The sequence below is a fragment of the Caretta caretta genome, chromosome 10 (assembly GCF_965140235.1).
Source record: "Caretta caretta isolate rCarCar2 chromosome 10, rCarCar1.hap1, whole genome shotgun sequence".
Classification (NCBI taxonomy): Eukaryota; Metazoa; Chordata; order Testudines; family Cheloniidae; genus Caretta; species Caretta caretta.
The window spans coordinates 35039879-35065185 of NC_134215.1; the positions used below are offsets into that span (position 1 = coordinate 35039879).

At 51.3% G+C, this 25307-nt stretch overlaps 1 protein-coding gene across 2 annotated transcripts in view; it reads right to left on the minus strand.

The window, feature by feature from the left end:
• Positions 1-25307, minus strand: part of SBK1 (SH3 domain binding kinase 1) — an 87461-nt gene that overhangs the window by 16744 nt on the left and 45410 nt on the right. The gene's annotated exons all lie outside the window — the stretch shown is intronic.

The window sequence follows — 25307 nt, forward strand, 5'->3', positions numbered from 1 at the left end:
GAGTGTAGCAAGGACTAGTGTTGATGTGCGGCAGCCTTTGGATGCCATGGTGTACTTCCTCTAAAGGAAAATAGTCTGTGCCCCCTCCCCCGGACCTGCCCCCTCCACACATACTATGCTACTGCTGCTACAGGAGACATCAATCAGCCCCTGCGGGACCAGCTGTGTAGCTCATGGCCCATCCTTATACAGTGTGACAAAGCTGCTTTCTCAGTTTGCTGGCTGGTTGAGGGATCTGGTAATGGGCTGTCGAATTTTTCACTATTGGGTTACTGGTTCAAATCCAGCCCAGATATGTGCTTATCCCATGAAATGGTTGAGGAGGGGTCTCTGGCACTTCCTCCCATATCACAAAAATGCCACTGATTGCCCTCTTGTTGGTGGTCTCCAAAGGTTAAATGAGGACTGGAGAGGGAGCTACTGCCTGGCCCTAGCAGCAGGCACAGGGGTGGTTTGCAGGAGAAGTTGCACAGCTGCTGAAGATAATCCAAGCGTTTCATGCTCCAGGACTGTCCTGCAGCCGGGTGCCCATCGACAGCACAGAATTCACTCTGGAAATCACTTTAGTTAACAGCAGCGTTCAGGCAGAAGAAACCAACGCTGCAGTAAAACAAGCCCCGAGACAGCTTCCCGAGCGCAGTATCATGGCCCCTGCTGTTCCTGCTATGAGGTAAGAAGCAACAAGCCCAGCATACACAAACTGTGACCAGAGCCTGTTGCTACCCTTCACCAAGGAAACCTGGGCAAGGGAAGGCAGTGAAATGAAAACACAGAGATGCCCCCTCCCAAGTCATGTTCTGACACGCTGCAGCTAATGTCCTCCACAGCCGGTGTTCAAAAGAGGTGTGTGATTGCCAGGGAATGCACGGGTGTGTACAAATGCAAGAGCCGGGACGGAGAGGGGAGTGTGAGAGGGATGTGTTTAAGTGTGTGAGGAGTGTGTGTTGCAGAATGCCCGAGCGGGGTGAGCAAGAGAGGGGTCCATGCATGTGTGGGAGATCTTCCTGGTTTGCCTTCCCTCCCTCCCTGGGACAGAAGCAGGGTGCACCTTGGTTTGAGTTGTGTGCTACTGCACTTCCCCTTGAGCTGCTCTCTTCTTGGGCGGGTCCAGAAGCGCTGCAGACGATTGAGTCTCTGTTTATCTTCTCCCACAACATTTTCCTCTGAAGGGCCCTGAAGGGAATGTAAGTCCCACTGGGGCTGTACCAAGCTCCCAAGTGCTGGGTACTCAGGGGTACATTGGCCCAGATGCTCAGCTTCTGGCTGCAGAGGAATCTGGGCTTTCCCCCATGCACTGGCCCTGCTCATTCCGCATTTCCCAAACTGGCTGTGGGGGTTCTCGCTGGGGAATGCAAAGGGGAGCCTTTGAGAGCACTGGACAGCCAGAGCTCCCGAGGCAAGGCTGAAAGGCCAACATTTTCCAAAATGCCACTGATCTTGGTGACCTCCATTTTTGGGAGCGCCTGACTTGGGACACCAGGGGCTGGTTCCCGTCGGTGCTGAGCTCCTAGCAGTTCCCATCAGAGTCAAGGGGAGAGGCGGGGGGTGCTCAGCCCCTGGGAAATCAGGCCCCAAGCAGTCACAAGTCAGGCACCCAAGCTCAGTGGCCACTTTGGCGTAAGTGGCTGGGCTGCCTGCGATTGCCATAGTACCGTATGGCCCCTGCCATTCTACAGCTCTGCGGAGAGAGAGGAGGCTAGGAGGTGGCCAAGTCCAATTGGCAAACAGGGGGCCCAATTCGCCCCCAGGGGATGACATCAGTGGAAAGTACTGGTATTCCGCAGGAAGAGCATCAAGACTTGGGAACCACCACCATGCTGGGGTGTTTGCCGGGCTGTTTCTTGCTCTTCCCCGGATCTGATGCTGCTTTGAGGTGGTGCTGAGGATCACCCAGGGCACAGAGGGCCGTGGGCGGGGAAGAAATTCAGGCTGGATGCTGAGATTAGACTGTCAGCTCTTTGGGGCAGGGACCAGCTGGTTGTTCTGTGTTTGTGCAGCACCTGCCACAACAGGGTCCTGGGCCACGTTGGAGGCTCCTACGTGCCACTGTAATACATCTAATAAATAATGTACAGCACCCAGCGCCAGGAGAGCCTGGTCCATGACTAGGGCTCCTAGGTGCAACTACAATTCACATACTAAATAATAAACATGGTGGGATCACTTGGGGTTGTCTACTGATGTGGGACCCCTCAGGTTGGCACGAGCACCCCTCTGGGACATCAGCATTCTGGGACTGTCCCCCAGGGGCCTTGGTGAAGGTGAGGCAGACACCCTGGACCCCAATGGGCAAACGCAGACCGTTCCACCTCAGCAGCCACTCAGCCACTGCTGCCTAGTACCAAAACCACTGCCCAGACGCCTCAAAGGGGCAGGGGACGTTAACCTAGGTGGAATGAAGTGTCCAAGCTGTCTCCTTCCGTAACAACTGAGTGAGATTCCATCGCCAGGCACCAACATGCCCTGTGTAGCTCTGTGATGACTTTCAGCTCTGCCCTCACCACTGCTGGACACTCCCAGCCATCAGCACTGTGGCCAGGCACCTCTCCCCTGAGTGCTCTTTGGGGAAAGGGCTGTCTTTTCATAATACAGACTGGGCAGAATTCAATTTTATTTTTTTATCCTTTCCACAGATGACATGGATGCAAATTTTTAACCATTTAATTTTTTTTAAATCAATTTACATTTTCACAGTCGTGGAAAATGGAGGGGGGGTCAGACAATAATTAATTAATGATAGGAGATGTTGAGATTCAAAAAGTTAAAGCTTTATGACCATTAAAACACATTGTCTACAACACATATCAAAATAAATATCCTTCAATCAAACTCTAATAAGTTCTCAAGCTGTGTTTTTCTTACTGTGTCTCTCTGTACATTTCAATTACTATCCATGGCAATATTCTTAATCGGTTTGAGTGTGTACGGTGAAATGGACATTTACCGATAAAAACCTAATACTCCCAAGCCTAATGATGTGTGTGTACAGTGCCAAGCACAATGGGTGTCAATCTAAAGCCAAGGCCTCTAGGCATTACCAGAACACAGCTGACCACAATTATAATCCACCTCAGCACATCTGTCTCCAGCCAAACCTACAGCTTCAGCAGCCTAGCTGAACTAGACAGCACTTTTACTGGGACAGAAGGGAAGGGTGTGGGGAGAGGATCTTACACCTCTCACTTCCCTGCTTTTCCCCACTCCATAGTGAGCTTCCATGTTATCCCACAGCGACTGTTATCCCGCTGTGGTTGTGCTGTCTGATGACTAGTTACCATTGCTACTCATTCACACAACAGTCAAGTGAACCCCAGGACTTAATTACTGATCATGATGGGGTGTGTACCCTGCACAGACCCGGAAGGGGTTAATGAGGCCTGGGAGGCCAATGATGTTATGTGGCTGCACATGGAGGGGGGAGCCAAGTTTAACTGACCTTGATGCCCAGCTGGGAAGAAGCAGGCGGGTTAGTAAAAAGCCAGAAGCTGAGAGCAGAAGGGGGCTGCAAGGAGAGAATCTGCAGTCACTGTCTGGGAACAGACAGCTGGTGAGGAGGAAACCTGGGGGGAGAATAATCCCTGGGAGCCTAGCCTTGAAAGAAGGGCCAACCCAGAGAAGCTGTGGGGAATAAGGCCTGCGAGAGGCTGAGTACAAAGAAGCCCAGGGAAACAGCATCTAGGAGTGGGACTGTGCAGACCTTGGCTGCCAGTTGCAGGATCCTTGGGCTGGACACCAGTGTAAAGGGAGGGCCTGGGTTCCCCTACCACCCATTGGGAAAGTGGCATGAGCCCAGAGTCTGGGGACAGAGCCCCGACTTAAGGTCTAGAAATTCTTTGTGGGACTTTTTATTTGTTGAACCTTGTTACCCCAAAAGGAGCAGACATAAATCTTGTGACCTGGCTGGAGGGCCAAGCTGGTGGAGGAGAGACCACCACAGCAATGGAGCGACAGCAAGGGGCGCCACACGGGGAGACACCTGGCCACAAGGAGTGCTATGAGTGACCACCTTACACTTGTTCATACATAATACATGAATTCTTAGAATCCAGGTACACTGATTACATAGGGTTTACACTGGAATTACTCTGTCATGTTGCAGCCGCCTTTCAGTTACAGGGACTGGTGATAATGAAAGGTACACAAAGCACAACCACCACAGAACCTCAGGGATTGCTGTAGAACTGTTGCATAACTTCACTGTTTTGACAGTGTAGCTACAGCGTGACTGCACAGCGAGTGCAGCAGAACTACAGGCAACTACCTTGTCACTGCAGCATAAATACCACCCCACTGTGTTGTGGCTGTAGTGCAACTACAGCATAATTACAGTCACTCGATTGTATCACCCACTGGGATGGGACAGCAGGATTTCACAACTGTCCTGGCCACTCCTTGGGGTGACCTGGGCACCCAGCAGTCCCCCATGCATACTGCAGGGTAACCTCAAGAAACGATGCCAACACAAAAGGGAATTAAGTCCCACCCTTCCTTCTGGCCACTTGGATCTAACTGGCATGGTCCCAGCCACACAACCAAGCAATAGGAGGCCAGCCTTGGGATATAAAGATACGAAAGCCCATGAGGCATCCATGCAGCAAGAGGATCTCATGGACAGCTGGGGCAGGGAAGACTTTCTAAGCACCACTTCAAAGGTCATGCAGTTGTAAAATAGCCTTGAGAACAAGCCAACATCTGCATGAAACCCCACTGGATGGATCCATCCTGCATGGCCAGTCCAAAGTCTCCTACCAATGCTGACTTGCTCTTAAAGCAAACCTGAGATGGATTGCTGGGGACCGTCTCTTCATTGGTTCTTCAAAGTCCTGCTCTGGGTCCATATCAGGGCAGTAGAGACCCCACGCAGCCCTGATGGAGAGCTATTAACAAATAAATGGACGGGTTTGGTCTATATGCAGTTTTTGCACTGCTTTCACCATATCAGTTTAGAAACAGATATAGCTCAAGTAGTACCAATCTCATGTGTGGATGCACTTATATCGGTATCAAGGAGCTTATAGCTGATTCCCACATGGGAAGGGGAATAAATTATATTGAGAAATGGCAGCTTTATACCGGTACAACTGCAGCCATACTTGGGAGTTTTAACCAGTATAATTATAGCAGTAACAAAAATCACACCCCTAACACACAATTAGACTGGCGCAAAACCTGTGTGCAGAGCAGGGGGAAGAAATCAGGGCAGTGCCAGAGTACTGCAGAAAAGCAGATGCTGTAGCAATCTTCAGAACAAAAAAAAAAGAGTGATCCTGACAATAACTGGCCCCTACATCTCACCTGACTTTCAAGTAAATAATGAAACAAAAAATAGTAAAGCATCCAAGGCCTCCCTCCCTATTGACTTGCACCATGTGTAGTCCCCAAGAAGGTGGACAATGCTATCCAACTCTGAACAGTACTGCTTCACATCCACTTTGGATTCTGCATGGCTGTAAATGGTCTCACTAGTGCAATGGCCAATCAGACCCCAAAGGCAGGATGGAAACATGAGCATCAACTAGCACTGGGTGTTTGCAAAGAACAGATCCTCCCGGATAAAGCTGAAGGCTTTTCTTTCGCAACAGATTTCCAACATCACTGGGCAAGAGGAGAGCTGTTGCTGTTATACAGTTAAATGTGAATACAGTGGCTCACAACATCTCTCAACATAAATTACAGTTAGCTTGCATATGAACAGTGTCTTGTAGATGGGAAATGGTCTGCAGGGCCCTAGGCCAAGATTTATGTTATCACAGCAGCAAAGAGCCAAGGGTAACAAATAGCAAAACCACAGATGGCGGGGAGGTGTCTGCTGCCGTGCCCCCAGGATAAACCATATGTTATGGGGTGGACAAAGCCCACAGTGGGCAAGAAGGAATTAACAAGAGCCTGTGGACAGTCAGTCCGGGAGGGGGGGGGGGAGGGAGAAGAGCAGATACTGGCTGTAGCTCAGCGAGAGAAGCCGAGCTAAAGCAGGAAGCTAAGGGTGCGCATCTACACTGCGACAGACCACCCATGGCTGGCCCAGGAGAGCTGACTTGGGTTCGTGGGGCTATAAAATTGCAGTGACGACAGACAGGCTGGAGGGAAGGCAGCTGGCCCTGGGTTCTCTGTGCCAGTGGAGGGACCTGCAGAGAGCAGGAAGACTCCAGCTGGGTCAGGGACCGGCCTGCCAGGGGAGCAGAGAAAACTCTCCTGAAGCAGAACCACTGGGTGGCGGCAAGTGCTCCGAAGCTCTGCAGTGAGCCTGAGGAGAGAGAGAGCTGCCAATACACCCGAAGCCTGTGCAAAAGGTGGAGGCAGGAAGTGGTCCTGGGAGGCAGTGCGGGTCTGCGCAGATAAGCCTTGACTGCTTATTAAAGGATCCCTAGACTGGACGCCAGAGGACAGGAAAGGCCATTGAGGGGGGTGTGAGGCACCAGGGTAACAACCCTTGCATCCCCCTGATACCAGGGGTAAAGACGAGTGAGTCTGGAGTCGGGATGATGTCCCAAGGAGAGGTCGATGGTCTATTATTTGTTGGACTCTTGGTTTACCCCAGAAGGCATGGGGCTATATGTTACCTGCCTAGAGGGCCAAGCCACAAGAAGAAATGATTCACCAGGCTGTCGGACTGCCTTGCAATGCCCAGCCTCAAGGGGGCACTCTGGCAGCAAGCCACACTCTGACACCATACAGTAATCTACATACCTAAGGCACTTCCATGGCACTCACTACATCTGAGCTCTTCCCAGTCCTTAATGTATTTACCCTCACAACACTCCTGTGAGGCAAGCCTCTTGTCCCCATTGTACAGAGGGGGAAACTGAGGCATGGAGCAGTTAAGTGACTTGCCCAAGGTCACAGAGAAAGCTTTTAGCAGTGCAGGGAATTGAACCTAGGTCTTCGAGTCATTTTAGGCTTCTACCCTTACCACTGGCCTATCCTTCCTCTCTAGGGATGAGCTGCAGCTGATACTGAACTGGGAGTTGCTGTGACCATAAGTGAGGGCCGATAATACACAGCGACCCAGGGAGATTACTGACATGGGCCCGATCCCGCAGTCAATCCATTCTGACACAAGGGTCTGTCCACATGGATCCCATCCTGGGATCAAGGCCATGGGCAGGTGATCCCACTTGTAAAAATGCAGCGAATATCCTAAAATTGTGCAAAGTCGAAGATCCTGGATGGGAGGGAGGAAGCCGGGACCAGTGAAAGAGAACTAGGGGCAATACCAGACAGCAATTTAGGCATGAGTGTTATGGCAAAAGGAGTGTCCAATCAATGCAATTTTAGGGTTGCACACCCAGGACAAGTAGATAGCCGTCCATCTCAATGGGACCTGGCACAACCTCACCTGAAATCCTGGGTTTGGTTCTGGGTTATCAGAAAGACTCGATAAACTGATGAACAACAATACAAACCATCCGGGTTCTAGAGGGCCTGATGAGAGTTAAGCACGGATCGCATGGCTAAGCAGGGGGACAAATAGAGGGTGCAAACATCAAGAAGGGGAGAGTAGAGCAAAGGCGTATAGGGAGAAGCAGTGGGACATTTAGGCTAAAGATCAGGAATCTATCCCAACTGAGATCTATGAAGCTTTTCAAGGGAACAGGTGGAGACCCCATGGCTTGGTCCAGGTCAGACTAGACTGGGGAAGCATTAGCAATTATACCACGTAGGGAAAAATCCTGCATTGGCAGGAGAGGCTCTGATCTAATAGGATGTTTCCATCTCTGCAGGAATCACCACCCTGGTACAGACCAATGGTCCATCTGTGCCCAGCCTGTCTTCAACAGAAGCCAGTGCCAGACAGTTCAGAGGAAGACACTAAACACTCATAATGCATGTAAGTGTGCAATGCTCCACCCCAGCGGAATACTTCTGCCGGGTCCCATCCGGTGATCAGCTCGTGCCCACAGACATGGCTGGGAGCCCTTGTCAGGGGCATTCTAGCTAGGGTAACCACACAGCCTGGCTCTTTGTCTGAAAGATCTGCTCTAGGAATTATTTGGGAGTAGTTCTCTGGCCTGTTTTTCCCAGGTCAGATTAGAAGATCATAGTGGTCCCTTCTGGCCTTGGAATCTATGAATCCAAGATGCTCTCCTTTACTACTAGAGATAGGGCTGCAGATAGCTTCCTCGGAATGAAACTGATCTTCCTGAAATGTCTCATGCTCCATCCCATCCCAGGGATGTCACACTCACACAGAGCTGTTTTCACACCACTAAAGAGCCCTATTTTACATTCTCTAAATCTTCGTTTTTCAAGAAAAATACAAAAACCCAGCCAAACACACCCTGCAACATATGAGCCCTTAGTGTCAGCCCAGCAGTGGTTCTAAGAGCTATCCTGCAGCAGGGAGTTCCAAAAGTTAGGTCTAATGCTAATAATGGGCTTAACAGAGCCAGAGCTTTAGAATTGAGGGTCGCTGGATGGTGATCCGGAAGGACTTTAGTCACTTTTTAAAATCCCAAACTAACCATCCTGCTAACAGCTAACCCAGGCCCTCTTTGAGACACTGCAGCGAGAAACACCAGGACTGGGTGCAATAAAGCTTCCCTTCATCCACAGGACAGCTGGCTCTTACTGCCCCGGACACATGGTGGAAACAGCAGTGGTCGCATGGCAAAGAAGAGAGGAAGCGCCACCTAGTAGTTACAGCAGGAGACTGGGAGCCAGGAGACCTGGGTTTTGCTCCCATCTCTGCTGCTGGCTGGCTGGGTGACCTTGGGCAAGTCACTTAATTCTCTGGACGTCAGTTTACCCATCTGTGTGATGGGGATAATTGACACTGACCTACCTCCAGAGGGGAGCAGGATTCATTGTTTGCAAAGTGCTCTGAGGCTCTTGGAAGGGAGCTCCTAGAGAAAGGTTACAAGCTGAGGGGAGGGAGTGGCACCAGCTCATTCAGTGCCACATTGCAAAGGCCCCCATGAGGAGAAGCAGCTCACTGCATCTCCTCCTGTTGGTGACAGTGGCCTGGAGTGCAGGTATTGAAAGGACACTCCACTGTCTGAGCCCTCAGCTCGCTCCTGATTAATCCCTGCACTGCTAAGGATGCTCCCACCCAGCTGACCACTGACCACCCCAGAGAGGGCTGAGCCAGGCCCTAGACTGTCTACTGCCACCCTAGCACCTCAGGTGCCTCCAGGCTGTGGTCATAGGCACGTCTGGTGAGAAGGTCCCATTATATTGCTGTGCATCGTGGACACTGCGGGGTGTCCAGCCCACACCAGCACGAATAGAAGCTCAGTGAAGCTACCTGGCCAGCCCCAGAGGCTGGGTCAGCCCCGATGGCTGATGAATCCCGGCTGGGGGTGAGCATAAAGAGAGGAAGTTATGGAGAGCTACAGAAGAGGGAGGAATTGTCTGGGATGGGAAGATGGAAAGGGGCCTGGAAGCAGTCAGCTGTGGGCCACGGGAGGGATGAAAGGTCAAGGCTGAGGAGGGAGAAGGGGGCTGAATTCATAAGGTCCCACTGGGATTTAGTTGGGGGGGATTCCAGGAGAGCTCTGGGAGTCCTAGCCCTGCAAGACGGGTGAGCTGATGGAGGCCCTGGAGAGACCTCCTGCCAGGCTCAGGAGGGCAGAAGCCTAGGGAGAAAGCAAGGGATGGGTCTGAATATGGGCAGACCTTTCCTGCTCGCTTCAGGGTCTCTGGGCTGGAATCCAGAGGAGAGAAAGGTCCTGGGCTCCCCCATCAGTCACTGAGGAATGAGCTGGGAGATCCCCCCCAAGAGACAGGGATGACAGTGACAAAACCCTGGGAGAAGGGTGTGAGGCCCAGAGTCAGGGCCAGAAAACCTGATGTAAGGACATCAGGCTTCTTGTTGGGTTGGACTCTGTTACCCCAGCCAGAAGGGGCGGGGCTTAAACACCACCTGGCTGGAGGGCCAAGCTGCAAGAAGAGGAGGAGCACAGCAGGCCCTGAGCACCCGTCACAGGGGGCCCTAAGGAAGATGAAGCTGCTATGCTGTGCCCAGCCACAAGGAGGTGCTATAGCAGCGAGTCCAGTTATCTACACTAACGTTATCACCGTTATTTATCGCTTGGGCTGTGACTGAGGTCGGGGCCCCCTCGCGCAAGGTGCTGTACAGGTGCAGAGTGAGCCAGCCTGTGCCCAGAGCTGGCCATCGAAACAGACTAGACAAAGGGAGCATCCCTGTTCTACCAACAGGACACGGAGCCAGAGAGTAAATGAGGGACTGAGCCCCGCTCCCCAGCACATCTGTGGCAGACCCCCCACCAGGCCTGCCATCGCTAAGGGCAACGAAGCCTGCCAGGGGGGAAGGGCCAGCAGGAAAGGGTTAACCTGCTAGCCGCTGGCAAGCAGTTCCCCAGGTCACTGGCTTTCAGCAAGGCAGCATGGGGCTCCCTACGTCTCCCCACCTCAGCTCACCCAGTGGGCGGGATGCCGAGTGGGGCCAGGGGCTGCAGTGATGGCAGACGCCCTGCAGAGTCGCGCCCTTTGGCGATTCAGTGGGAAGGGGGATCTGCCCCACAGGACAATGGACAGCAAGACAGCTGACCTGGCTCGTGGGGGGAACAAAGGGCTTCAGTCTCCTACCTCGCACAACAAACCCATTGTGTGTTGCTGGGGCCCAAGCAGCCTGGCCATGCCTCACTGACTGCTTGCATGCCAGGGCGTCTGCTGGGCCACGCTCCCCTCTGAGGGCTGGTGGCTGCCGGAGCTGGCAGGGTTAATAGCTCCACTTGTCTCAGCAGCTGCCAGTTCCTTGTCACTACATATTAAAGCCTGGTCCTCGTGCAAGAGGGAAAGTGCTTCCCTTAGGAACTGGGCCTTTTCGAATCAGCCCCAGCCTGCTCATCTGGAGCATATTTAGTTATGCAGCCTGTGGGTCTCGTTCACAATGCTCTGCCTGGCATGGCACCCCACCCGCACCTGAAACACACAGGGCTGGGGAGAGGGGGCTCTCAGCAAGTCCGGTCACTCGTTTCCACCAGCCCCAGCACTGAAACCTTTCCCAGGCCTTGGGGACCTCACATCCCTCCTCATCTCTGTAGGCAAGGGCTGCGTTGTCCTGCCTCTTCATTTCTCACCTGGATCAAGTCTAGATACTTGTACATCATAGTAACTGGACTCTTCTCAATCTTCAATGGATTTACCCTCACACATCCCTAGGAGGCAGGTAAGTCATCCCCATTGTACAGCTGGGAAACTGAGGCAGAAAGAGGCTAAGTGACTTGCCCACGGTCACATAGGAAGTCTGTTTCAGAGCAGAGCATTGAACCCAGGTCTCCTGAGGCCTAGGCTAGGGCCCTGAACCAGTCTCTCACCCTCTCATAGCTGACCCCATCCTATTCTGCACACCCGGTGTCAGCGACATAAGTGAGAACTCAGGGCCTCCTGCTGCAAAAGTGGAAGGCGAATCTCCCTTAATTGTTAGTGCACATGTGGCAAAGCCACATTGCTCAGCTAATTCCATCCAGGAGAGGGCAGCAGTGCACACATACACTGGGCAATCTATTGCAATAACAACATGGCATTTAGTCCATCTCCCCATCCCCGACCCAGGACCAGTGCAACCCCCTCTCTCCAAGCCGGTACAGTCTCACACCACTGCCAGTTCAGGCTGGGGTCCCTCCTTAGCTGGCTATAGGGATGCTACAGTCTGAGCGAGGCTGCTGACATGCATGGACTCCAACTAGCCAAACTCTGCATGGCCCCGGGCGGGTCCCACTCAGGCTGGGCTCTAGGAATGGCCCAGGTGACAGTGCCCATAACCACTTTGCCTGCAGAGACAGGGGGTCCCTTCTAGTGGTTAAACCCTGGCGGGGCATTGAGCACTCAGAGTTCTAATCCCGGCTCTGCCACATTTCCCTCACCTAGCAAACCAAGCCAGGTTCTGAAAGAAACCTGCCTAATTGGCTGCTGTGGGGCCTGGGAGTCCAGCCTCCAGGGCCATGGCTCCAGAACAGCCAGTCGGGTGGGATGAAGGGGAGCTAGGAACTGGCTCCCAGCTCCAGGTGGAGGCATGAGGAGTGCTTTGAGATCCTACCTGAAGGGCGGTTCCAAAGAGGATGGATCTAGACTGTTCTCAGTGGTGGCAGATGACAGAACAAGGAGTAATGGTCTCAAGTTGCAGTGGGGGAGGTCTAGGCTGGATATTAGGAAAAACTTTTTCACTAGGAGGGTGGTGAAGCACTAGAATGTGTTACCTAGGGAAATGGTGGAATCTCCTTCCTTTGAGGTTTTTAAGGTCAGGCTTGACAAAGCCCTGCCTGGGATGATTTAGTTGGGGATTGGTCCTGCTTTGAGCAGGGGGTTGGACTAGATGACCTCCTGAGGTCCCTTCCAACCCTGATATTCTATGATTCTATGATCCTGAGACGCAGGTGAAGTGTCGTGTTTTATTGAGCGTGGGCATGCCAGATGAAGCAGTGGTGCTGGTGTCACACGCTGGTCAGAGTGTGTTACAGTCCACCTCAGTGTCTGACTCACAGAGGATCTGAGTCTCCAGCTGGAGACCTTTAGCAACTCGCCCTTTTTACTTCGGCAATCCCTGGTTCAACCCCCAGCATGCTGGCCAAGGGGCAGCCATTACGTTGCATGTTCACTATACAGCCGTGCCCAGTCTCCACTGGGGTGCAAAGATAGCAGCTGCCATGCCAGGGCCTTGAGGCCAGGGGAAGAGGGTATATACCGCTCCAAGGTGATAAACACCAATGATCTAAACACACTGAAGTTCAGATCTGACAAGCAGGAACCTTAATGCAGAAATACTGTTGATGCTTGCTCTTTGGACTGCCCAGCACTAATGAACATAAACTGGCTGGCTGCTTTAGCTGTGTTTGAACTGTCTTATCTCTCAGCAAAGACTCAGAGTCATGCTGGAACAGAAAACTGAGGGGAGAGCAAAGAATTCACAGGCATTCCTTTTGTTTCTTTTTCTCTCCCACCGGCCTCCTCTCTTCACAATTTTCTTTTCTTCTGAGAAGATTGGGTTGATCCATATCTGTATTCAGCTCCTGGCTCTGCCACTGACTTTCTGTGTGACCCTGGCAAAGCCCCCTAATCTCGCTCTGTGCCTCAGTTTCCCCATCTGTAAAACAGAGGTAACAGTCCTTCTTTTGTCGGTCTTGTCTGTTTAGATTGTAAACTCCTTGGGGCAAGGCCTGTCTCTCGCTAGGTATCTATACCACACCTGGCACAATGGGGCTCTGATCTCAATTAGTGCACTACCATCAGGTGAATAATAGTGATTTTCTGTTGTAAAACACCGGTCTCCTGCACGCCATTGCTTTGCTCTGTCAGGTCAGTGAAAAGGCAAAGAGGAAATAGTATGGACAAGCGACACAGGGGGTGGCTTCTGGGTTGTCTCTGCATCCCCGATGGTATTTCGTCTGTGGAGAGGTGACGAGACAAGAGCTGTACAAAGTTCACTAAGAGTTCTGCAAAGCTTATCTCTCCAGGTGTTTGAATCCCACGCTCCCCACAGTGATGGACGGCCAAGTAGATGGATACAATGCTGCTCTCAGTGAAGTGACAAGGGACACACCAGGGGCTCCCTGGTGGCAGAGAACAGGAGTGCAGCAGTGCCTGCAGTGACACAGACCAGAGGAGCCGCGGGGAGATATTTACCCCTCTCCCCCACCCATGAAATCAGAATACCATCTCTCTCCTGCTTACAGCAATTGTGTGAACAGTTCATTGGTTTTGCAGGAATGCGGCACAGCCTTCGCCATACGAGTGTCACATTAGATGCATGACATTTGGCAGGTTTGGCGAGAGATTCCACCTCTTATGTGCTATTCCCGAAACACTAGGAAATGTGAAGAACCCACAAGGGGCTAGGGGAGAACTCACTGGATCTAGGGTGTCTAGGCTGGTCCCCCACAAGCCTCAGTATAGGGGTCATGTTGGGGTGGGGCGAGGAGTGGGAAAAGTGGAGGCCAGAACACATGGGCTGCCCTGGGGAGGCTGCCATAACTTAGAGAATCCCCAGAGATGATCAAGGTCTTACCTACACACAGTCTTGCACTGGTTTACTAAAGGTGTGCTTTTCAGTCAAGTTTGCGTGTAGACAAGGGCTAGGGTACACTGGGGGCCCCACTCCCAGAGCAGCCCAAAATTTGACTGCAAAGATGACTTTGCACCATGCCTGCTGGACTGACTTGTGCAGGTGCAGCCCAGAACTGATCCTCCCTTCCTCCCCCCAAAGGGAGAGAAATACACTTCTATTAGATCTTTGCCTCTGGGTCCAGCGTAAACACTGACGCTGCTCTGCAGTGGTTCAACCAGGGCCTGCAGGCCTTTGCTCCCGGGACTGGTCCCTGAAACACTCTGGCGAACCGGGCTCTGCACAACCATCCCTCAAGTCAGAGGACGGCCAACGTTGTGGGCGGCAGCAGAGCCAGGTTTTGAGCAGGGGTGCAGGCAGGAGGGCAATGGGTCACTGGTGGTGCCATTTTCAATTATACCTGTTGGACTGAAAAGGCGCCACACATGCACCTAAAGGCCACTGCCCCTCCCCCTCCCCCGCTATTAGCTCTGCCACTGATTGTGGGTCCTTATTGGTCACATTCTCCACAGGCTGCCTCGGGTGCTGCAGCACTGCATGGAGCTTGGCTGCAGCTTGAGGCCCCAATCCTGCAATCAGAGCTGCACTGCTTAACCCGGGTGCCTGAACACACTTGCAGGTGAGGCAGGAATCCGCCCGCACGGACCTGACTGCAGGCGGGGGGCCCGCGGGTGGGTTTTGGAGGGCAGTTTGGAAGCTCTGCCGGTATTGAGTTATTAATGTGCAAAAGGAATGTGCTTTCCCTGGTTTTACTCAACCCTAACTGAAGTCTCACACTTGAATGATCTGAGGAATAGTGGTTTAGAGGGAAAAATAATTAAAGTAATAGAGTAAGTGACCAACAATTTACTGTTGTGAAATTCCTGGCAAGTTCTTAGACACTAGCAACACTGTGTCAAATGCCCTACAGAGGATAAAGCCTCAATCCACAGAGAAAACCAGACTCTATGGGTACTCCTGGCTGCTAGAATACTGTGCATTGCCTTAAACCCATGCTTCCTCGGGCCAACCATTAACAATTCCTCCCAAACCATCGATGGGGTATGGAGCGCTATCCCTGTTTTAGAGACGGGAGACCTCCTGAGTCGCAGAAGTGAAATTATTTGCACAAGGTCGCGCTGTGAGTGGCGGAGCTAGGCGCAGAACATAGGAGTCCTGAGCAGAGCTGGGCAAATAATGGACTTTGTCATTTGATGGCAATTCTGGAAAATGGAAGAAAAATTCATTTGAGGTCAAACTGAAAACAATTTCTTTTCTTTTTTAATTTTAGCAAATCAAAAATTCAGGGGTGGGGGGAATTGACTTGGGTCAAAAACATTTTTTTTTATTCTTGAGCAATTTTTTAAAAAAATAAAATTAAAAGGAAATCTCAAAACACAAAGTCAAACTGAAAGGTTCTATTTCGTCAGAATGTTTTTTGGGGGGGAGGGGTTGAACAAACAGGCTTGCCGAAAGCAACACAAAGCCACAAACTGTTTCAGTGTCACCAATCTGAGTTTTTCAGTGAAAAACAGTTTGTGTTAACTTGGGTCGTCTCAGGACCCAGCCACCTGGCCCTATCCAAATACCCCTTCTGAATCTCCTGCTGGGGGAGGAGAGCGAGGAGGGGGCTGTGCTGGTGCCGCACCACAATTAATGACTTTCCAAAAAGCAAGGTGAGAAGAGCAACCGAGCCCCATCCATCTCCCTGCTCTGGATACGTCAGCCCCGGCGGCTGCCTGCAACTCTACACCTGTCTACGGTCCCCGTGTCCTTTGATAAAAATAGCACAAGCTCCGTCCGTTCCTTCTGTTCCCTGAATCCTCACTGTTGTACCCTCTCCCTGAGATCGCAAGTGGGGCCAGCACTACTGCAGCACTAGCTGACCCAACAGCACCTCCTGCTGGGAGAAGCTATGCTGCTTCTGCACCACTGCCTGCAGCACCTACTGTGGGATGTAATGGGTACTGGTAGCACTCCCACCCCCTTGCAATGCCTCCTGGTAGGAAAGCTGCACACCACTAGTCCAGGCTCAGCTTTCCACTGTGGCTAGAGGCATCTGCAACCTTCTACATCACCTGCCAGAGGTACACATGGGGGAAACGGAGCCAGGGCTAACTTGCTAAGAAAGCCCAAGAGCCTGGATTCTGGGACAGAATCGATATTGCACCGACCAGGCTCAGGACGACTCCGGGCACTTCCCATGGGATATTTCCACTGGAGCAGTCCTCGGATGTAATGCTAGTGCCCCAGGCTCATCATTTGTCATCAACAGACTTCAAAGTGCTTTACCAAGGATAGAAGAATCATTGTCCCTGTTTTACAGATGAGGCCCACGAGGTGAAGTGACTTGCCCCAATCCACATCTGATGGCAGAACTGAGAACAGAACTCAGTCTCCAGAGTCCAAGCCCAGTGCACTAGCTGCCAGACCATACTGCCAACGAAGAGGGAAGCGATGTTGCAGGTCCCAGGAAATAAGGCCCCTCAACATCACAGACTGCACCTGAAAAGCACGGCCCTGGTCCAATGAGTTCTACACACATGGAGGGAACTGTTCACCAGCTGCAGCCAGTGCCACAGTTTTAGCTGGCGAAATGAGCAAGCCATTGACACGTTCACTGGAACGCAAGAAACACAGGAGCAGACTCAAAAAGAGGCAGGACTGAGCGCTTGCACCTGCTGAGAGCCAGACAGCTTCTGCTTTGGAAACTCTTGCTGGAGTCTTGGTGAAAGTCACCCCTGAGGGGTGTGACCACTCGTATAGCGCTAGATGCTGCCTGCCCCAAAGAGCTCTCAATGGAAATAGGTAGTGCAGCCCCGCTTTACCGAGGGGGAACCAAGAGCAGTGGAGAGTAAGTGGCTTGCAAGGGCGCAAAGAGGATGTGCAGCAGAGCCAGAAATTGAACCCACCTACGAGTGCCTGTCCAGTTCCTTAACCACAAAACAATCCCTCCTCCTGAGTTTTGCTCCACACGCAAAGATCAACCCTCCTCTTTCAGCCTGAAGGGGTTTCTTTTAGATTTAGGGGAACCATTCACCAAAAGCAAAGTCTCTTACAGTTTGCGCAGGGTACACGCCCCTATCACACTATCCCAGCTCAGCAGAGAGTGGGCAACTAGCAACATACACAGAACGCTAGTGACAAACGCCGTATGTCACCCTTAAAGCCCAGCTCTGAAGCCTGGGGCTAACCCACTGGCTCGGCCCCCTTCATGCTCTCCAGCAATGGTGATCCTATAAGCCCCATGTGGCAGCTCCTTCTGTGGGCTCAATGGCTTGATTGGTGCTTCCTACTAGTCAGACTGAAATTGTTCTTTGTTTAAGCATAGGAATCATTTATCTCATTGACTAGGGAGGATAATCCACCCACTTCTTCCTCACTCCATGGCTGCTGTATGTATTTATAGATAGTGACTGTCTCCCATCAGCAGCCGTCTCTTCTCTCCCCAAGAATCACATTTCCCAATGCTGCTTTGGCTTTGTCCCTGTTATCTAGCTCTCTCTGGTAGTGCCCGACTTTACCCCATGGCAGCCTGGCAGCAGCCTCCCCAGTGCAGCATAGAAAGTTAAGACCCCACCCACCCGTTGTCCCCCATAGATAGACATGCCCACTGCTAGCTGACAGAGTGTTCTCCCTATTTTAGTGTCACAGCCAGGCATGTGCACAGAGACAGACCGCAGTGGGCCTGTTTGAGATGAAACGGAACATAGCTGGGTAAGGAGGGATGGGCACATGGGTATCAGAGCAACCCCCAACTGCAAGGGCCTGGGGCAAGTTTGTGACTGCTCTGAGCGCTCCCAGAGAAAGGCTACATACAAGTCAATCAAACGAGTGACACCTCTGATCCCAACCCCCACACAGTGGTTAAGATTGATACAAGACAAATTGGTGGGACTTTGGGCTTTCCCAGTCCCTGGCTCCATGCCGGGCCTCCTGCACCAACATTCCTGCATACCCACCCTGCAGCTTGGCCTGCTCAGGTCACCACCAGCCACACCAGCCAAGCTCCAGGCCCAGCGGGAGCTGCTGATCTCAGGCTGGTGAGCCCACAGGGCTGCTGACCACAGCTGAGCGAATAACAGATTTTCTAGGTCACTGGCAATTCCGAAGAATCAAAAAAAAAAAAAAAAATTCCTTTGGGGTCACCCCCAAAATGAAATTAAAGAAAAAAAATGTGTTGACTCAAACAAAAAAAAATCTTTTCAGGTCAAACAAAACATTTTATATCCGTTTTGATTAATGTTTTACAAAAAAATTAAAAAGCATTAAAGGAAATTTCTAAACAAAAAAAAATCAAAGGCTTGTTCCAAAAATGTCACAAAACGTTTTGATTTTTTTTTTTCCAGATTTTGTTTTGTTGGGTTTTTCCTCAACTGCAACCATTTGACAAAGCTGCCATGAATTTGCAAACCTTGTCAGTGGGGCCAAATCTGCATTTTTCACCAAAGCAAAAAGTTTCAGCTGAAAAACTTTGGCAGAAGCTGGGAATGGGCAACAGGGGATGGATCACTTGAAGAGTACCGGTTCTGTTCATTCCCTCTGGGGCACCTGGTACTGGCCACTATTGGAAGACAGGATATTGGGCTAGATGGACCTTTGGTCTGACCCAGTATGGCCGTTCTCATGTTCTCTTACCCAGTTATAGCCCTAGTTAGCAGCCAGAGGCGCCCAGTTCTGCTACTGGCTGGCATGTCCTGCTGGTAGAAGACATCGCAGCCTGCATTTCTGTTTGCCTGGAGTGGAAGCCAAATTCACCCCCAAAGAAGTGGAGTTTTATTTGCTCCATAGCCAGATTTCTCCTTAAAATTATCGAGAGGCTCTGCAAAAGGTACGTTTTATGGGGTTATCCCATAACCCTGCTGGTTACTGAGCTGGGGCTGCCAACATGAGCGTAGTCTGGAGACAACTGCAGGGTGGCACAAGTGAGGCAGCAGCCCAGGGCACAAAGCTATGGGAGCAGCTACACACGCACTCTGTCTCTCCCAGTCTCTGTGTCCCGCCGGGGCTGATCACCAGGGATCCTAGTTTTCCATGAAAAAAAAAATCCAAAATTTTCCAATTAAAAAACCAACAACATATAAATCTGCGTTTTTTCATGATTAAAATGAAACGCTGAACTTTAGTTTCCCTAGCCACAATATCTAGAGGTATCAGTTGAACACAATGTTTTATTGATATACAGCAGAACCTCATTTATCTGAGCCTCCATTATCCGACTCTCCGCATTAACCGAACTCCCTATAAAAATGCTAATGTTTTTCTGTGGCAAATGGATTTCTAGGATCCTTGCTGATCACTCTTTAAAACTTTGTCTGAAACTCTGCCTCAGTTACCCCATCTGCAATAGGGGAATAACCTGTGAAACTTGTCAAGACCTGTGATACCTCCTGATGAAAAGTCCTATTTAAGTGCAAGTAACAGCATTAGAATTGGGATCTGGACACAAAGTGGTTCTTTTTTAAACTGTCTTCCAAGGGCCCAGGGGAAAAAATAATTTGCCAACTACAGGTGGCCTTTAAATCATTTTCAAACATGTCCATATTGTAGACTGCTTAAGAGAGGGCGTCTCACAAACACTTCCCTTCCCAGATCACTCGCCACTCATTCCCTGCAGCAACTGTGCGCTGTTTGGTTACATGAAGAAGTCATGGAAAGGCATTATTAAAGATACAGGATCCAAATCAGCTTGCTTCAATTCAGTAGCTGGGGCCGCATGGTTTCTGCCTGTCTGCTGTTTAATTTTAAAATGTTTCTAGCCTTTACAGTTGCGAGGAGTGTTCTAAATATAAACGTGAGGCAGTGGTGTCATGCCGGGTTTGCAGAGAGCATCACAGCCCCAGCTGCTGCTCAGAGTTTTCCCAAACAGCAGCAAATGAAACTTGGGAGACTCCGGCTGCTTTCACTGAGGCGGTTCAGAGCTCTGTGGTAGCAGTGGAAATGAGCAGCATGGGAAAACTAGAAGCCCTGGCTTTGCATTTGTTAGTACCAAATCTTTCCCCACAAGCCCCTTTCATCTCTCCCTGCCATTCTGTGGTCTTGAATCAGTCTTCTTGTGTGTCAGAAAATACAAACTCTCCTCTAAAAATTGTCCCTAGGGCTCCCCGCTCTGAGAAAAGTCCACTCCCTGCAACCTCTAGTCAGCAGCAGCTATGGAGGCCCACTAGTGCTTGTTAAATCTGCTAAGAAGGGAGATTCACATGAGGAATGGTGGGAAGAACAATAACTCACCCATGTGGCTCCACTCCCCTTGCCCACCTTCCACATTTTGTAAGTCTCCAGTGAAGTATTCATGAACAAATAGAGAGAACTAAGACACAAATGAGGCCTTTTGTTCTCCAAACCCAGAGTGAGGGAGGATGAGAAAGCATAGGGCTGTAACCAGGGCAGGGCGAGTGGGGCAGCCACCCAGGGCGCAAAGCCGCAGCGGTGGAAAAATGACAGCAACAAAAACAGATCCATGTGTGCGACCGCAACAAACACCGGGGCAGGTGCCCGGCCCCACAGGCCTGCAGTGGACCCACAGCGTGCCCAGCCCTACAAGCCTTGGGCAGGCACAGAATTTCCGTCCCCCGGCCCCATTGGCCAGGCTGTAGCTGCCCCCACCCCAAATATAGAAGTAAAACTATGCCTATGGCTGCCAAAGGACAAATCAAGGCTCCTGCCACCTCCTGTACAGGCCACTCTCTGCCTTGTCTTGCCCTGTTTGTGCTCATCTGTGCCTTGAGACTTGATACCTGTCTGAGGCTGACTACCTCTGTCCAGCACCAGGTGCACCTCTGTCACCCACTGCACTGTATTCATCTCTTCCCCCCCCCTCCCGGTGCCCTAGGAAAGAGGGCTGCGAGGAAGGCTGTTGGGATAGTTAACAGAATTTAGGAGCCTGCTCCTGGGCAGTGAGGGCACCTACCCCACACAGGCTCAGAGGCACAGGCTGAGAGTTACCCTTACCACAGAGGTGGCCTGGACTCCCTAATAGGCTTTTCCATTTCAGGGAACAGCAGCTTGGTTCCCACAGAAGGTGCTGGTGTGAAGGATGAGCCAGTGGGTTAGAGACAAGCATTAAACCCCCATGACCCCAGCGTTCAGAGGGGACAGGTTTTTACCTCTAGGTGCAACAGTATTTCAGCTCTGCCAATAAGTAATTGGCAACTCGTTAACAGCTCGTTGAGAGCCCTGGAGACCCTGTGACAAAAGCTCCCCTCAGGAAACCAGCAGGGTGGAGCATCTGCTTGTCAATTACGGGGGCGGGGGCGCAAGACTGCGCCAATCAAAAAATTACAGGCCAGAAAACAACCTGATTATTAAATGGAGTCAAGGTCAGTGGGTTCAGAGCTGGATCAAACATGAGCAAAGCAGGCAGATGCTAATGGAAACATCGCAGTGAGGCTTGGCTGTATGAGGGTGGCACTGCCCAGATCTTCGCCATGTGATCTTGGGCCAGGGGAAATAAATCAAACACCGCATTGCCTGAGCTCTTTGGCCCTCAGTCAATCCAGCCAGAAAACTGGGTAAAAGACAGCAACCTGGCTGCTTAAACCAGACGTTGCGTCAGGGGTGAGAGCTCCCTGGGGAAGGGAATGAAAGGAAAAAATACCTGTCTTGGAAACCTGCTCCAGACAGTGTGCCATGGGAGAGGGCAGAAACTGGGCCAGAGCCCTAGCTGGGGTGAACTGCTGCAGCTCAACTGAGTCAACAGAGGGTGGGTCACACTAGGATCAGACCCGTTCTGTTTAACATCTGTGGAGTTTTGGTTTCATCTCTGAACTCTCACCTCCTGGTCTATCTCTGTTACACCCACTTATTAGGTGCCCATCCCCAAAGCAATAACAATAATGAAATACTCTGTGATTCTCACACACCTTCTGCATGAGGATCTCAAAGCACTTTAGCAATGTCCCTGACTGCATCTTCTGTGAGGGAGCATTATCCCCCAGTACAGATGGAGAAAACTGAGGTACAGAGAGCAGAAGTGATGGGCTCAAGGCCACACAGTAAGGCAGTGCATAGAAATGAGCAAGGAATAGAACCCAGAGGTCCCAGTTCCTTGTCCCATGCTTTGGCCTCCTGCCTAGTCTTTCTCTCTGGTGAAATTATTTTATAGGTAGGCTATTGCTCCCTGCTGATCACAATGAAGCGATCTAGCATGTCCGCTGTCTATCTAGGCCTAGCTAGGAGACTCCAGACCATGCAGCATTATCCCTTCTCACCCTACCCAAAGCCAGGGAAACATCAGCTAGAGACCATTGGCCCAAGGGATAGCAGCAGCTGTATCAGGGGCCAGCCTGACCAAAGACGGACTCTCTTGTGCCTCATCCTTGTGCCTGCTCCAGGGGCCCGCAGCCCCAGGCAAAGCTCTGCTCCCACAGCCTCCCGCCAGCATCTTCTGAGCCTTCTGCTGCCAGCAGCCCCTGCCTCCATGCTAGAGCTACTGCCGAAGACTTGGGCTCTGATGGCCCATGAGCAGGTGCAAGTTCTAGAGCACCAGGGCCCTCCAAGGCCTTGGCATATGTCCGCTGGGGGAGCTGATGGCAGAAGTGCCATTGCTAACTGTAGCGGCAGGGGGGAGGGGAGGGGAATGAGGCCCCATCTGCACCAGCACCCCTTTGCTCCCACCTCCCTCTGTTGCTATCACTGGTGGAGCTGCAGTGGTGGGAGTCGTACTGGACAGAGCTCTGGGCAGCGGCTGGTGTTTTAAGCACTGTGTTGTGTAGCCTTCCCATGAGCAGGGCTGCTGCCTCGAGCCGTGTTTAGACAATGCTCCCGCCCCTGGAGCTGAATGACAAACGGACCTTAGTTCGAACACAGCCATGGGAGAGTGAGGAGTCCCTGAGATCAATGGACCCTGGTGCACCTACTGCTCTATGAATAACCACCAACATCTCCAGCTAGTCCACAGTCCTGGACTCTGGTGTAACGAGCTGTGTCCCTGGTTACACTGCCTGTAGGTGGAGCCCTATTGACCAGACCCCATAGCAGAACTCCAGAGCTCCTCAGCATCATTAAACTGGTCTGCTGGCTTTGTGATGTTTGCAGATGACCCTGTGGGCTAGGGAAGAGGGATGCTTGTAGCCGCGTTCACGAACCCATCGTAAGAGGCAGCCGGGGACAGTGTACCTGTGATTCGTCATCTGTCTCCTAATTGGGCTTAAGAGATCTCATCTGGGCGTCCAGAAGTGAGACAGACAGGCAAAGAGAGCATCAGGAGGGGCACGGGAGAGCTGCCTGAGAAAAGAAGAGGTGTAGGAGGGGGTACAGAAAGTTGCCTGCAGGAAAGCTCTGAAGGTGAGCAGTAAGTGACAACTGTCAGGGATGAGTTCTGTGGAAAACTACAGCCTGATGCCTAACTCCTATTGGCTTTCAATGAGTCAGTGCCCCACCTCTCTGGGGCGCTTTTGAAATTGTCCCCCATAGGTTTGTATTTAAATGCAAGTGGAGATGATGGCACCATTCTGGGGCCTGGGCAGTGGAATAGTGGCAGAGGTGGGCAGCTCCATTCAGTACTTACTGAAGTGTCTGGGTAGCTTTCAAGTGGCCAGGCCTCGTGCTGGCCCTCTGCACAGGGTGAATTTCACTCCCTGAAGGGAATCTAAACAAAGCACCTGCCTGTCATTTGAGACCAGCTGTGCATCAGGCTGCTCCATGACCATGGCTTGGATGGCAGCTTTCCTCCATCAGCCTGACCCCCAGAGGTGCCAGTTTGCAGTCCCACCTGGTGGATCTGAGAGGCAGGGGATTATGTAGAGCGATCCACCCCCCTTAGCAAACCTGAGACAAGAGCACACAAGCCTCACGCACTCTCCTAGAGATGCCGCACCTCTGAGGTGCTTATTACTCACGGGCAGGGCATCTGCTTGTAGTGACTGACCTGAACCCAGTCCAGCAAAAGCTGGGAACCTACAAGGTATTTACAGCACATCTGCAGACCCCACTGGGACAGGGAAGGGAGTGCATAACCTAGCCTAGGGGGTTGAACACTAGATTAGGACTCTGCAGATGTGGGTTTTAGTCCCAGTTTGATCCCTGACCTGCTACATGATCTGAAGCAAATCACTTTGCTCCTCTGTTTTGTCTATTTCGGGCTGTCTCTCATGCTGGGTTTGGACAGCTCCTAGTGCTCGGAGCCCAGCAGTAACAGAAATAACAACAGGCAAAGCAGGCAGCCCTTCTAGCTTCTCAGCTGTGCTTCCCCACCTGGAGCTGTCTGCACATTTCTCTTCGCTTCCTGCTGAAAGGAGAAAGACGGACAGCAGTTTATCACACTGCTCATCTCCTGGAGCATAAGTCCTTGTTCTGTAGGGTAGCAGGGCTGTGTAAATCAGTATTTAATTTGGGTGTCTGTGTGAACTGAGTGTTCAGGAAAGCTGCCAGAGCAACACCCTGGAGTCTGGAGGAGTCTCTCTCAACACGTGCAGGGCACACATCACACAACACCAGCCTCTGCCAGTGCCTCAATCCTGACCTAGAGGGATCAGCCGCTGGGATGAGAAAGGGTAATTCTCCATTAGCCACAGCATTCTTGGACTCCTTTAAAGCTGCCCAGCAATACCAATGGCTGCATGTTGGTTTTAGTTATGGGGCTGCCTGTCTATACGGAACGGGACTGGAACCGGTAAAGTCAGACCATAGAGAGATTAGACAAAAAGATCGGATTAGATTAGATTCCAAATTTCAGTCTTGGCTGGAACCAAGAACTGCACAAATGAAACAATAAGGAAAAAATATAACCCTTGTCAAACCTCCAAACAGATTCAGTGATATGGACAGGGACGGACTGTCTGTTCTGTGTTTGTACAGCAACTAGCACAATGGGGTCGCAGGCCATGCCCAGAACTCCTTGATGCCATCACAATGCACATAATCAATATATGTTTGTATTACAGAAGCTCCTAGAGGTCTGAGATGAGATCAGAGCTGCACGGCACTAGACACCAGACAAACACATAACAAGGGAGGGTTCCTGATCCAAAGATCTTGCAGTTTAAACTGACAAGAGAAACAAATGATGGAAGTGGGACCAGGCAAAATGACCTACCCAAAGCTACACTATAGATCTGAGGCACAAGTGGGATTAGCACTCACGTCTCGCTGAATCCAATTCCAATCCCCCTACCTCAATTTAGCTTTGTTTGATCCAAATCAGTTGATTAATTTTTAAAACTGGGTGAAAACTGGGTTTCCATTTTGTGGGAAATACCATTACAGTTGATGCTTGTTTGCAGCAACATTTTGTAAGCGCAATCATCACTTACAACAGGGGCGGGCAAACTTTTTGGTCTGAGGGCCACATGGGGTTTCTGAAATT